Source organism: Triticum dicoccoides, chromosome 2A (genome assembly GCF_002162155.2).
Source record: "Triticum dicoccoides isolate Atlit2015 ecotype Zavitan chromosome 2A, WEW_v2.0, whole genome shotgun sequence".
Classification (NCBI taxonomy): domain Eukaryota; kingdom Viridiplantae; phylum Streptophyta; class Magnoliopsida; order Poales; family Poaceae; genus Triticum; species Triticum dicoccoides.
Window position 1 is genome coordinate 46,163,065 of NC_041382.1, and position 8,691 is coordinate 46,171,755.

Here is an 8,691-nt window from a genome sequence, read left to right on the forward strand (position 1 = left end):
CTGTGACCTTCTATAGCAGGCCCGTACATGTACCATTTTTGTGTTGCTTATGAGTGAGAGGGAGGTGAAAAATGCTAGACGTACAAAGCCTTACAAGTTTCTACAGGCTTTTTCCTAACCAACTAAACATGCACCCCCTGATTTTTAGGTGGGTGAGGCCCTGTAAAATCCTGTAGATGTCCGTCGATGTAGCATTGCTGAGAGGGAGGTGGTAGTGAAAGCGGTCAGGTGATCCGAGGAATTGTATTAGACATAAACTAGCCAGGAAAGCGATCAGTTTAAATAATTACGCTTTTTTTCAAGCAACACTAAGAAAAAAATTACGTGAACGTGGATAGGCTGGCTGCCAAGGTCCAGGCCTAGGAAGGGAGACAAATCTAACCCAGACTGCCCGCACGCTGCGTGTCGTCCAGGTAACCCTAGCTCCCAAACCCTTCTCGGCTCCAGCAGCCATGCCGGGATCTTTAACGGCCGCCTCCTTCAACCCCCCGTGCGAATACATAGACAAACAGAGTGTCATTAGTATGCCTCTACTTGAGTAGCTCGTTGAATCAAAGATGGTTAAGTTTCCTAGCCATAGACATGAGTTGTCATTTGATTAATGGATCACATCATTAGAGAATGATGTGATTGACTTGACCCATTCCGTTAGCCAGGGGCGGAGGCAGGAGAAAAAACTAGTGGGGGCAAAGAGGTATACAATTTTTTTCTAGAAACATGTATACGAACTAATAGGTAGATCATTTAAAGGACGAAGCACACAAGGATACTTATAGTGTCGAAGAAGCAAAATCATATAATTTATTATAAGATAATGTCATCACACACATAACTATAATATGTTCAGTGCCAAAATAAAAGTAAACTAACCACTTAAGACAGAATAACTTAGAGAAATATGGGTATGTTGTCTTTTAGATGGATCCGGAGTAAGCTTGTCCAGATCAACTATTTCAGCATACTAGCAGTTGTGGATTTTGCAAAATATCTCTCCATTAGCTCTCCTGGCAATGTCAAATAGTTAGATGATACATAAATTGACGTACATCAAGTCAGTATAGTACTATAGTCTATATATTTTAGGGAAACACTTCTAATCAGTAGTCTGATAGGAAACTTTTTTCAGACTTGTCCTGTGCCGTTGATGCTTTCCTAATCCCATGGCGTATATTCTAAGCGGACTGCCCAAATTATTGCCCTGAGGAAATCTCGCCTGCCCATCCTAAACACCTCATTACGTCACATGTTCGACCCATCCACCCTACTCGTGTGGCATCACCCGGGCGAGCGCATCCTCGAGCTTGCCGACCTCCCTCGCCGCGACGGCTACCTCCTCCAGCACCGCGATCTGCCTCAGGCCCCAGAACTCTACGACGTCGACAACTGCTCGAGGTAGCTGCTGCAGCAACCCACCCCTGTCTGCTCTGGCAAGCCCTGCTCTCACCACGGATGGCGCCGCCCCCATCGCCAGCCCGGTTCCCCGTCAGATCCTGCCCCTTCACCATTCATCCCACCGCGCTTGTTTGCCGTTTCGTCTCGGCAAAGAAGTTGCACGTGTATACCAGCCATTGTCCCCTTGGCTTGTACTCACCTAAACTAGGGTTTGATTCTTTTTTCACCACTTGATTTGATTCGCATTACTCTGGAATCTAGATGCAATGCTTGGTTTTATTAATTTGCATATCTGTGTTACATCCGATGTGTAATGAATCGGTATTTCATCTACAAAATTTGGTTAATTTCTTATGCAGAAGAAATTAATATGATTCCCAATCTTGCCGAGTAATATTAGTTTTCGATCTGATTTCAAATTTCCATGCTTACATCCAAGTTTAAATCTGTTCTTAACTACTATGTTAGCGCTTCTTAGTTCTGTTGCATCTAAATTGCTATACATATGCTTTTGGACCCTATATATTTTGCTTCCAAATGACAAAAGTAAAAAAATCAATATGTTGATGAGTCAAAAACATCTGCCCTGAACATTATAGTTTTGCTTCAGTATTAAATTTTCTATGCTTCAATCTGAAGTTCTGAACCCGTCTGTATAGAATATCTTCTATGTATCTTCTGTATAGCATATTCTAATCCAACCGGCAACGAAAACTTCCAATATGACACTACATTTGCTTCTAAGGTTTTTGCATAAACCTTCCTTGCTTGCTGATACTGAATTCATCATTTTTTTGCCTCTCCTACATCTTTCTCCGTTGTAGGTGCTTTGCTTCTATACAACCATGCTAGATTTTTTTTAATTGTTGTTGTAACATGATTTCATTTCTTATGTTTCCAGCTGACCCGGGATAATGAAGCATTCGAAACCTTAGTGTATGCTGGAGAGCCCTTATGTGGCATGTTGGTTGAAAGATGTTGTCTTAGGTCTTCGTACTTATTGGGCTTCGAAACTATACTTCATATGCTTCTTTGGTCTAGGTAGAATGCTTCCATACTTCATGCTATTTTTCTTAAAGTGTTGTTTTAATTTTTATCACCATTGTAATATTCCATGCATCTGTATTATGCTACACACGTTTCTTTGGTCTAGGTAGTTTGCTTCCGTAGTTCATGCTTCTACCTTTTTGTGTTTTTTGCCACCATTTAAATTTAAACTAAGCCCCATGTATGGTGTGAAAGATTACTTTTTGTGTAAGCCATGCTTCCTGCTTTCATGTTATGAATATATTCCCTGCAACATATAATTTTCTCTTCATCTCAATTTTATTATGCTTCCATTGCCTATCATGTTTGTTGTGATGGATCAAATTGTTGCTTTGTGTTGTGCAGATGCTTTTGCGCCGAACGATGCCAACCATATATCACTAGTTTCTGAAACGTGTCATATTGTCCTCTCCTCACGATGTTGACGGTGTCGATCTCAAGACGGTGGAGGTGGTGGAGACATGGGCGGACACCGTGATTAAGGCTGCCCTTGAGGACCGCGTTTTCCTAAGTATTCCACCGACTTGACGACGTGGACGCATTGCAGCACACGCTAGAGCGTGTGAGCTCTAGCTCATGCGACCATGAAACCAAGCGATCAATCAGTTCAGACGGCAGCCCTACTGCTCGCTGTCACCACAATGGCGACAACTTTCATGTGGCGATCCTTCGCCTACACATTCCCTACCATGCAGCCACGGCCCAAGACAATGCCCTCGCCTCCTAGATGTCTTAGTCTCTTAGACATGGACCTTGGATAAGATTAACTTTTTTGTTTTAATTGTATTAGGCTTTTACGTGGATGGAAGCAGATTCCTTTTTCTTTAGAAGCAAATTTTCGTTCGTTTGAAAACAATCTAGTTGCTACTGTGGAAATCATTTTATGTTTGAGTGGAATCATATTTAATTGTCGACCATTGATGCAAATTTCCTTCAAGTGGAAGCAAATTTTCTGGTCGCCAGAAACAAACTTGCTTCATTGGAGATACAGATTTAACATTTATAATGGGCACCTATTTCCTAAAGAATTTTTGTTAGACCAAAACTACTTTGGCTATTGTTGAAGCAAAATTATATTGATTTTATGGAAGCACATACGTGGGAGATAAATCGTGTGAAGAAAACAAAAGTATCAATCCTGGAAGGTCTCATAGCTGGAAGCACTAGATCGGAAGCAAATTGGAACAAACTTTGATTGCGTGAAGTCTGAGGGCTCGACGTTTCAGGATTAACATAATCACAGGAGAGAGTTTAGCGAGGGTGCCGTGCATGCTAACAGGAAGCAGTTATTAGGAAGCAATCAAAGAACCATGCACGGCCTAGTACTAGATCCAACGACCATCTTACATCTCATCCTACGGCTTAGCACTAGTCTGATAGGAAGGAAGAATCAGTAGTCTGATTCCTAGTGCTTCCCTATATTTTACTAGTAGACTGCCCGTGCATTGCTACGGGCATTAAAAAAATATTGGTTGTGGCTATTTTTAATTTTTACTGGTTCCATATGTTAACATAATGCATGTCAAATTTTACATCTATATAAAAGATAGCTAGTAATAGACAATTTTTTTAAAAAAATCCTTACAATAAGAAAATATAATTTGACTATGTTTACATAGAAAGACTTATCAGATCTGATGCAAAAAATAAAGTAAGTGTTACAGAAGCGCTGATAGCACTTGGATGCCTTTTATGCTTAAGATCGACCATCTCAGGAGTCTGGTCCATTGTTACTATCCATTAATTAAAGACAACACATGGAGGATTTTGAACCCTTCAAACAAATGCTCCAATGTACTACTACAACCAGAAACTTGATTGCATTATGCAATTGCCTAGAAAACTATTACATACAAAATTAGGGACTTAGAACCATACCATTTAGGAACCATGAAACACAAAATATTTGAGCCCTTCCGCATCTGTTATTCATAGCTCACAACATTTTGGACAGACCTCATCTACTTTTCTTGGCTCAAAAGTATCGAGGCCCCTCCGGCTGGGCTCAACTTCTAGGATATTTCTTCTTTGAAGGCCAGGAAAACAGTCATCCGGTATCCAATATGATCGATGGCGATCGCAAATGATACTTATAATTACTTGATGTTTTCATGAACAATATGTAAGTAGTAAAGTATTTATAATCAACATCTTTCATTTACCATCTTCTCATCTCGGGTGCAACTGCAGTAGCTTGATCTAACAATACCCTACTGGAATATAGTCAGAATGTGCTTTAATTAGAAACACAACAATCAAGTATTACGCAATCACATTGAATGTAATAATTTAAGTTCAACAATAATGAATAACATGATATTGTTTAACAATAGGTTTTGCTCTTAGCATGGTAACCATTCCAATGACCATTGCACACAACTTCAACCTTCGGATCTCTAACATTACATAGCCCCATGTAAATTGCATACATGTAATCCTTGTAAATATTTTGCCCAGTAGGCTTTTAACCAACTATTTTTTTATGAAAAGGCCAGTTAAGTGAATGATAACATTGTGAGTTGATTCATGGTAAGATCATGCCAACTTTCACAAGTATATCAGCAAGACAACTCCATCTAGGAGATTCTCTAAGGAGAAAATCATATTCTACACATATAGCAAACCTGCATCATATAGCACTACAAATTAATGCTTGACATTCAATTTGAGTTTATATTTTGTTCCATCCATATACATGGTATATAATGTTGCATTTAAAAATCTAAATTTGTATCATTATGAGCAGCAAATATTGTATCATACTAATTTAAATAAGCCAAACTCAGAGCATGAAATTATGCCGTGGATCATGTTCTGTTGAAGAAAAATAACCCCGAGGTTTATTGATCTGATTCAAGTGAAATAAGGAGGGAACAAATGAATGAATGAATCACGTAATATCTCATTTCTACAAGGGAACCCATCAACCTCCTCACTGGCATCGAGGAATCCCATTTGGCTATTTCCTCCGCCCCAGGCCTCAACATCTTGCATAACATGTCCTCTATCGCCCTTGACGTCTTCTCCGCCAGCGCCAATGCAAAACCATGTCAACCATGTTTCACTTCACGGCTCACGTATCACAAGTACTATTACTCAACCATGCATATGAGTGAAGTATAGGAATGGATCACTATTACAGTACTATGCACACAACATAATTAGTTTTGCCAAGTGAAAGGGAGGGTTATATCATCCCTATATTCCATTGACAAGACCGCATTGACCACCTCGGGTATGGCTGTTGGGATGATTAACAATGACTCAAAACAGAGAAGGGGGCAGATTTGCATTATTGTATTGTTCACTCTCCTGATTAATTGACATATGAGCTACCATGGCCAATCATATAACCACTCGTCAGAAATCCAGCTAAAAGTGTAAAGGAAGGACTACGCTGAAATCTCATTCCTATGAACACTCCAAACATGTACATAAGTGATCATAAATAAGGTCATGACAACATTGAATTAATGCAATACTCCAGGTATTGTCCAAAGGCCCACTAATTTAGTAGCAGCCCGTTCATGGATTTCCCAAACCTGGCCCTTTCTACAAATTAACATAGATATTGAAGAGAATCTAGTTGTTGCAATCGGTTTAAGCAATATCATAGCTATGTGGAGGTCATTGGCAGCCCTGACACCCCTGCCGGAGTTCAGTGAAGCCCTTGAGCTCCTCCTCCAAAATACCACAAAATATACCAACTTTGAAGATTACCCTTTCTATAGGCATAACTAAGTTTTGACTTACATAGATCTGAACCTGCACAATTCCAAATAAAATCAATGCTTGGGAGATGACTTACCTTCTATATGACTCTGGTAGTTGTCATTGAGCCTTTCACTACTGATGATGGGATGAGTTGCCTTTTTGTGAGGTGTGTCCCAATTAAAGTTTTGTTCAGAATTGCATGCTAAGTAGATCATAGAAACAAAATATGTAGTTCTGAATCCTACAATCTTAAGGAAAGTTATTTCGAAGTAATGGACTATATACACAAACTCCAAATCTCTAAGAAATTCCTGTCAGTAAAAGATGCCCTTACACTGTTGGACACTATATCCTTCAAAAACACATACAGTTCTGTGCTAAAAAACTACAAGTCTTCTTGTACAACAGCAACTCTATCTTTTCCTTGTTCACCATATACCCATGCAAGAACTCCGCAAGGTACGCATCCACCTCGCTCTCCAGCAAGAACTTGACCGACTGCCTCTCCTCAGACTTCCTGCACCTCAAGGCCATATCGGAAAGTATAGAGAAACCACATACAACCAGAGTACATGAGTTTATATTTTGTTCCATCCACACACATGGTATATAATATTGCATTTTAAAATCTAAACTACTATAATTATTAGTAGCAAATATTGCATCATACTAAATTAAATAAGCCAAACTCAGAGCATGAAATTATGCCCTGGGTCATGTTCTACTAAAGAAGAAAAACCCGAGGTTTATAGATCTGATTCAAGTGGAATAAGGAGGGATCGAACGAATGAATGAATCACACAACATCTCATTGCTACAATGGAACCCATCGGCCCACTTCTCGCTGGCGCCGAGGAACCCCATTTGGCTATTTCCTCCACCCCCGCCCTCAACATCTTCTAAAACATGTCCTCTACCGCCCTTGACCTCTTCTCCGCCAGCGCCGTTGCAAAGCCATGTCAACCATGTTTCACTTTACACATCACGTATCACAAGTACTACTACTCAACCATGCATATTAGTGAAGTATAGAAATGGATCTCTATTACAGTAATATCTACACAACATACTTAGTTTTGCCGAGTAACACTTGTATATTTGAATTTTTGAGGGTATTACAAATCACTAAAAACTGTGTCAGAAGCTATTAATCAATATTTTGTCTACAGTAGACCTACATACCATCTGGAGAACTCTCCACGTGGCTGAATTTTTTGATTGGGTATACATTGTCATGGCTGACAATCTCCCACGGGCTAAAGTTCTCAAAAGTGTTAAACATCATAGTTATTATGGATTTTCTAGATAAAAAAGACTGTAAGATTGCCATGGCTGACAATCTTCCACAAGCTAAAGCTCTCAAAAGTGTTAAACATCATAGTTATTATGGATTTTCTAGATAAAAAAGATCGTAAGATTGTCATGGCTGACAATCTCCCACTGTATGCAAGTCCAAACTTGTAGACCCTAATGATCTGCTCACAGTGATATAGTAAACAACTGATTTCCAGTTCTTCTTTACCAACAATCTGCAACCAACCCGTGTATTTAGTTATAAAATTATTTCTAGAAATATTCATACTAATCCGCTGAGTTCTGAGACACGCAAAAGATACTTTCAACAGAGTTGCAATATTAATCAAGATAAATTTATGGCTTCAGATCTAATACTATAGTGGTTCTCTCGCATCGTGCATGTTGTAAGTTTTTTTTGTTTAGTTAAATAGTGGATAAAAAATCTAAGCCACCCAACAAAATTTGTAAACCGCTTCTACAAAATTGAAACAAAACTTAGTACTTAAATTAGACAATTTCACAATCAAACAAAGCATCAATTAAATAGTGTTAGTCCCAAGTGTATGAATCACTTACAACAAAGCTTGCTAACCCGTCCAGCTACATCATCAATCTCGTATCCAAACTTCTTCGTGGCCTCTGTGTAGCCGCTGCTGATGTCGAGGTTGCCCAATGTTGTCGGTTAGAATGCGGGCCTGCAGGTAATCCATGAACAGGTTGTAGTTCTGCTTGGGATCAATCTTTGGTAAGTGTCAATCCATCTAGTATAAGAGTGTTCTAAACTCATTTATCAAATACCATGCTCTAAACAAACTCATGTGAGAAAATGAATCTAGGAAGTGTAAATTAGTAGCAGTAAGAATTGTAAGAAGCCCTCAGCTCAAACTATAATATAGCTAAAATAATAATTAATTTAACAGTTGTGATACATATGAATTAAACAACCACTTGATGAAAGATTCAATAGTTGGAACAATACAATTTTCTTTATATGGACATATATTAAAGAAAATTTAGGCATTTATAGTTGGAACACCATATCTCATTACTTCTGCTGCCACGCCGTTCTCCCTGTCAAATTAATATGTGATTGCATCAGAACATAGCAAATATCTTGATCAACTCCTAACAGGATTCAAGTCAACATTGAAATCTGCAGGAAGATCGTGGATCAGCAATGTAAGAAAGGAAATAATCATAAAAATAATAATCAAGATGTTGTAATCCCTTGATGTATACGCA